Here is a 6,621-nt window from a genome sequence, read left to right as displayed (position 1 = left end):
TATGAGCAAAAGAGTTATTTTCTTACCAAAAGTTTTTAAAAATGACACTATTTATGCATATATAGAGAGAGAACGAGAGAGAGGGTACTATACATTGGGATACCGATTCCTTGAGTTTTTATTTTTAAACTATTTTCCAACTTGTGAAGTTAATTTTTTTAATATTTTCTTGGAAAAAATCACAAAGATTTTCAGGAAAAAGCACCTCATGTAGTGAACTGTGATCTAATGGGAATGAGAGGGTTTCTAGAACTGGGTAAGGAGTGTATCAATTGGTAGGGACTTGAAAACTATGTGGGATCAAATTAGAGATTTTGATTGGATATGAGGGTATTAGATTTGGGGTGGTACTGATTGAATTGAAATTGGTGTGGGACATATATAGCCAGACTTTGAGCACAGCCTGTTTCATTCAGAGGCTGAATGCTTCAAGGAAACCATTTTCTGGGTCCTGTGTATCATTATTTGGAATTAAGATTTTAGACTGGCAGAAGGCAAGCACTTTTTTTATCCTTTTTTTTTTCCTTTAAAGCATAAAGATGAAAAGGATGACAATTTATACCAGAAAGAAACTTTTTTTCCCTGGTAAAATTCACATTTATTTATGCATTTAAAGTACAAGCATTGCATGCATATCATTTTTAGATTTCTTCATTGGGGCCATGTATTTCTGTTATTAAAGGGATTAAAACCTTTTTACTCTTTCACTTTATAATTGATTGTTAACTGGTGTGTGGGATCTATAGATTTTGTTCGCAAATCAGTGTCTAGAAATTTGGTTGAACCCTATATTTCTTTTTTTTTAACATGTTTATTGGAGTATAATTGCTTTAGAATGGTGTGTTAGTTTCTGCTTTATAACAAAATGACATATAACATAGTAGGTCTGCATCTTTAGTCCCATTTGCCCCTAGGTTCTTCATGACAATTTTTTTTGATTCCATATATATGTGTTAGCATACGGTATTTTTCTCTTTCTGACTTACTTCACTCTATATGACAGGCTCTATGTCTATTCACCTCACTACAAATAACTCAGTTTCGTTCCTTTCTATGGCTGAGTAATAGTCCATTGTATATATGTGCCACATCTTCTTTATCCATTCACCCTGTTGATGGACACTTCGGTTGCTTCCATGTCCTGGCTATTGTAAATACACATGCAATGAACATTTTGGTACATGACTCTTTTTGAACTATGGTTTTCTCACGGTATATGCCCAGTAGTGGGATTGCTGGGTCGTATGGTAGTTCTATTTTTAATTTTTTAATGAACGTCCATACTGTTCTCCATAGTGGCTCTATCAATTTACATTCTCACCAACAATGCAAGAGGGTTCCCTTTTCTCCACACCCTCTCCAGCATTTAGTGTTTGTAGATTTTTTGATGATGGCCATTCTGACCGGTGTGAGATGATATCTCAGTGTAGCTTTGATTTGCATTTCTCTAATGATAAACGATGTTGAGCATTCTTTCATGTGTCTGCTGGCAATCTGTATATCTTCTTTGGAGAAATGTCTATTTAGGTCTTCTGCCCATTTTTGGATTGGGTTGTTTGTTTTTATAATGTTGAGCTGCATGAGCTGCTTGTAAATTTTGCAGATTAATCCTTTGTCAGTTGCTTCATTTGCAAATATTTTCTCCCATTCTGAGTGAACCCTATATTTCTAATAATTTGTCTATCAATGCAAATTAATGATTAGATTTTAATAAGAACGTTTCAAGTATTTACACATTAAGGATAATGCTTGTTAAGGATGTGTATATTTGTGTTGTGTACTTTTTTCCTGCTTTTGTTTACATAGGCACTCTTTCTAGAATGGTAGATTTTAATCTGTGTCCCCTATTTTATTATAACTTGATATGCTTGTACTTTTCTCTCTTTTCTCTTATGCTTATGTTTGTACGCTTTTAATGGTCTACAAATTGCATTTTGGTTTCAGTCATCATTTCTATTGGGTGTTACGTTTTCTTTTGCAGTTGTTTCAGCTTATATCATTATTTTCCTTTCCCAAATTTATCTTTTGGGTTAAGACATCCACTTTCTTGAGTTGAGTGCTTAACTCCTTTCTTTTCAAGCTTGCTTAATGTCCTTCCTGCTCAGTTAGATATTCCTCTTTTTCTGTTTTATGATTTGCCCTAATTCTTTATTTTTAAATTTCAGCTTTATTGCTGTATAATTGACTTTTAAAATTGTAAAGTATTCAGTCAACTTTTTGGTGATTTGATATACAATGTGAAAGGATTCCCCCCATGTAGTTAATTAACACATTTCCTTCATATATTTACTTTTTTTGGTAAGAACATTTAAATCCTACTCTTCTGGAAAATTTCAACTATACATCACATTGTTATCAACTATAATCACCATGGTTAACATTAGCTCCTGAGACTATATTCACTCTGTACCCTTTTACCCTCCCTTCCCTGCCCTCCCCCACAACCACTTTTTTACTCTGGTTCTGTAAGTTTTACTCCTTTTTTTTTTTTTTTTTCAGATTTCACATATAAGTGATACCATGCCATGTTTGTCTTTCGCTGTCTTATTTTACTGGACAAAATACCCTCCAAGACCATCCATATTGCTGCAAATGACAAAATTTCATTCTTTTTATGGCTGAGTAGTATTCCATTGTATCTATGTACCACATCTTCTGTATCCATTCAACCATCGCTGGACATGTTGGTTGTTTCCATATCTTATCCATTGTGAATGTGGGAGGGCAGGTATCTCCTTGATATTCTGTTTTTATTTCCTTTAGCTATCTACCCAGAAGTGAGACTGCAGCATCATATGGTGGTTCTATTTAAACTTTTTGAGGAACCTCCATACTGTTTTCCATAGTATGCACCATAGCTGCACCAGTTTACATGCCTACCAAAAGAGTGTATTTTTGCCCTTAATATCGAACTTTGAAATTAAGATTGCTATACAATTTTCTTTTACTTGATGCTAAATCAGTTTGTTTTGTCATCCACTTATTTTCAATATTTTGTACTTTCTTTAGGTTTGGCTTGGAAACTTCCATGAAGAGACTTTCTGCTACAGTGAGGTGAGAAGCCACCCATGCACTCAAGCCTGGGAATCTGGAGAGGCCTCAGGCACGTATACCCCCAACAGAGGAAACTCGCAGAACTGCAGGCTGAGGCAGCACTTGGCTCAGAGAGCCGTCTCCTCTGGGAAATACTGGATTTCCTTTGGTTCCAAAATGCTGACAAGAGTGGAGTCCTTCTGGTGGATTGACAAGCCTGGAGAAGATACCACCTCGTTTGTTTGAAAGTTCAGCTCTGAGTTCCTAACTCTCAGATATGTCAAAACTTCTTTCAAACTAAAGAAAGTATAGGGAAGAGGTTACTCCCCAGCATTCTCAGGAATCCAAAGCATACTTAAGAAGCTGGGAGTCCGTTGCTTATTCTATTGCCGCCATGCAGTCTAAGCACTTTGGTAGCCAGAACCCAAGTTGTAAGATTACGATCTTCCACCCAACCATGGAAGAATTTGAAGATTTCAGCAAATATATTGTTTACATGGAGTCGCAAGGTGCACACCGAGCTGGCCTAGCCAAGGTAATTCCACCGAAAGGATGGAAAGCCAAACAGACATACGATGATATCGATGACATCTTAATAGCGACACCCCTCTGGCAGGTGACCACTGGGCAGGCAGGTGTGTTTACTCAGCACCACAAAAAGAAGAAAGCCATGACCGAGAGCGAGTATCACCGCTTAATAAACGGTGAAAGACACCGGACTGCATTCTACTCTGATTTTGAGGATCTGGAGTGAAAATATTGGAAAACACGCCCCTATGATTCACCAGTATATGGTGCGGACGTCTGTGGCTCCTTATTTGATCAAAACATGAAGCAGTGGAACCTTGGCCACCTGGGAACCATTCAGGACCTGCTGGAACAGGAGTGCGGAGTGGTCATCGAAGGCGTCAACACCCCCTACCTGTACTTCGGCATGTGGAAGACCGCCTTAGCCTGGCACACGGAGGACCTGGACCTTTACAGCATTAAATTCCTGTCCTTCAGGGAGCCTAAGATTTGGTACGTGGTGCCCCCGGATCATGGCGGGCGCCTGGAACGCCTGGCCAGGGAGCTTTTCCCGGGCAGCTCGCGGGGCTGTGAGGCCTTCCTGCGGCACAAGGTGGCTTTCATCTCGCCCACGGTCCTCAAGGACAATGGCATCCCCTTCGGTTGGGTCACTCAGGAGGCTGGAGAGTTCATGGTGACGTTTCCCTATGGCTACCACTCTGGCTTCAACTGTGCGGTAGCCATCAATTTCGCCAACCAGCGGTGGATCGATGATTGCAAAGTGGCCTGGGAATAGGGCTCTGCATGACCTTTGGAAAGATCTTCGTCAGCATAAGGGATATTTCAGGTGAGCACCCTTAGGATATTAAAAATGGGTGGTTGGGTGGGGACTCTAAAAGGGACCTATAATTACCATCTTGGAAGGGAGTTGGATGTTAGAATGGTAACGTTAAGACCAGAGCTTTGTAAAGTACTGAAATTGTGTGTGTGTGTGAGTGTGTGTGTGTGTGTGTGTGTGTGTGTGTGTGTGTGTGTGTGTGTCTTCTGTTTTCCTGAAGCCATATGGAATGGAGACTTTGTTTTCTTGGAGCAGCAAGGAAATAGGAAGGTGGGGAGACTTGCTCTTCCTTTCCAGCCAGGCTTGGAGATGAAACAATAAGATGAGTGTGGCCATGAAGAGGTGAGGAAGATGGGCCGTGTCCCTGGCATGCACTGTAGAGAAGAAAGGAGACTTGGGGAGGTCTGCATTGTCACCAGACTGTGAGGCCACCTTCCCTGGCCCCTCTCCAGAGCTGCAGAAGCTTTCCTTCCTCATCATGGCAGAGAGGGTGACCCCCAGGGGAAGCTCACTCTGTCCATTATGAAGTTTTGTCTTTGGTATGGGAAATTCCAGAACGGCTCTTACTCTGGAGAGTAATAACGATTCTCTATTCAGTTCTCCTTCCCTATCACCTCCCCTGCAGCCTCTTATTTTTCTTTTAATGGTGAAGTAAATAAATGTGATGCTGTTGATACGGTTTTGTGTTGCCCCTCCAGCCACAAACAAAGTCCATCCGTGGACCCACTCTGTATGCGCATGTGCAAAGTTGAATCTTAAGCGTGATGTCTTTCGTAAAGCGAACTTTTCCGTAGTCACTGCTTTGAGCTTTCCAGCAGTTACTTAGAGGGGAGAACTGGACATAGAGTCAGGAGGAATTGCATTGAAACCTGCACTTTGCTATTTTCTAGTCGTGGCACCTTCAGCAAAAAAATCATTGATTTTCTCTGAACCAGAATTACCGTGCGAGAGTTTTGTGAAGGTACTGGGGATGTAAATGTGACAGGCATGTAAGAGGTGCTCAGTTAATTTGATGTGCATTCATACACTCTCCTGGCCTTTAGGTCCAGCCCAATGCCTAGGACATCCGCTCGTATTCTTTCTCTGATGCTCATTTCTACTGTTGTTTTCCTCACAACACCCCCAGACTTACACATTACGTTTCTTTTAATTAATGGACTTTATTTTTGCTGAGTACTTCACAGCAAAATTAAGTGGAAAATACAGAGGATTCCCAAATACTCCTTCCCAGGCTCCTCCACCAGCATGCACACCAGAAAGGAACATTTGTTTCAATCAAAGAACCTGCACTGACACCTCATTGTCACCCAGAGTCCTTAGTTTAATTTATGGTTCACTCTTGGTGTTGTACAGTGTATGGATTTGACCAATGTATAATGACATGTATCTACACTTATAATACCATACAGAGTAGTTTCATTGCCTAAAAATCCTCTGTGCTCTGCCTAATCATCCCCCCTCCCCCCCGACAACCACTGATCATTTTACTGCTTCCATAGTTTTGTCTTTTCCAGATGACTTCTTTCAGGTAGTAATATGCCTTTAAGTTTCCTCCGTGTTTAGTGGTTTTATAGCTCATTTCCTTGTATTGGTGAATAATATTCCATTGTATGATGTATGACCCATTATTTATCCACTTACGTGCTGAAGCACATCTTGGTTGCTTCCAATTTTTTCTGCAATTATGAATACAACTACTATAAACATTTGTGTGCAGGTTTTGGTGTGGATGTAAGTTTTCAGCTCATCTGAGTAAACATCAAAGAGTGTGATTGCTGGACTGTTTGGTGAGACTATATTTAGTTTTGTAAGAAACTGTCCATTATTTTTACCGGTAGAGAACTGGTCTTTTTTTTTTTTTTTTTTTTTTTGCTCATGATCTACCGCTTGTTTGCACAAAAGGTCACACATACCCATTTGCAAATTTCACTCCTTGTCCTATTCATCCTTGTTACAGTGTTACTAAGGCAAGGTAAAGATTTCACAATCAGCCAGGAGCCAGAGGACCCAGCGTTTATTCAGACTCCTACACCAACTTGTTTAGTAGCCTTTCAACAAATCAGGTTTCTATGGCTCTCCACTTGCCAGTTTAGGCAAATTCAGCTCTTAGCCACATTGCACCTCTGTTAGAGTTTGCACATAACAAGTTCAGATCAGGGCAAACATAATTTGTGCTAAATAAATATTACCTATTATCATTATTACTTAGGACCCAAAGTTGCAAGATGGACGTTAGAACCTGT

At 40.1% G+C, this 6,621-nt stretch overlaps 1 pseudogene across 1 annotated transcript; it reads left to right on the top strand.

The window, feature by feature from the left end:
• Positions 1-3,427: 3,427 nt before the first annotated feature.
• LOC307055554 (lysine-specific demethylase 4D-like) lies at positions 3,428-4,336 on the top strand (annotated as a pseudogene). Its single transcript has one exon. The product of its transcript is annotated as a lysine-specific demethylase 4D-like (transcript).
• The last annotated feature ends 2,285 nt before the right edge of the window (positions 4,337-6,621 follow it).

This window comes from Hyperoodon ampullatus (genome assembly GCF_949752795.1).
Source record: "Hyperoodon ampullatus genome assembly, chromosome: 7".
NCBI lineage: Eukaryota > Metazoa > Chordata > Mammalia > Artiodactyla > Ziphiidae > Hyperoodon > Hyperoodon ampullatus.
This window is presented reverse-complemented; position numbering and strand designations above follow the sequence as displayed.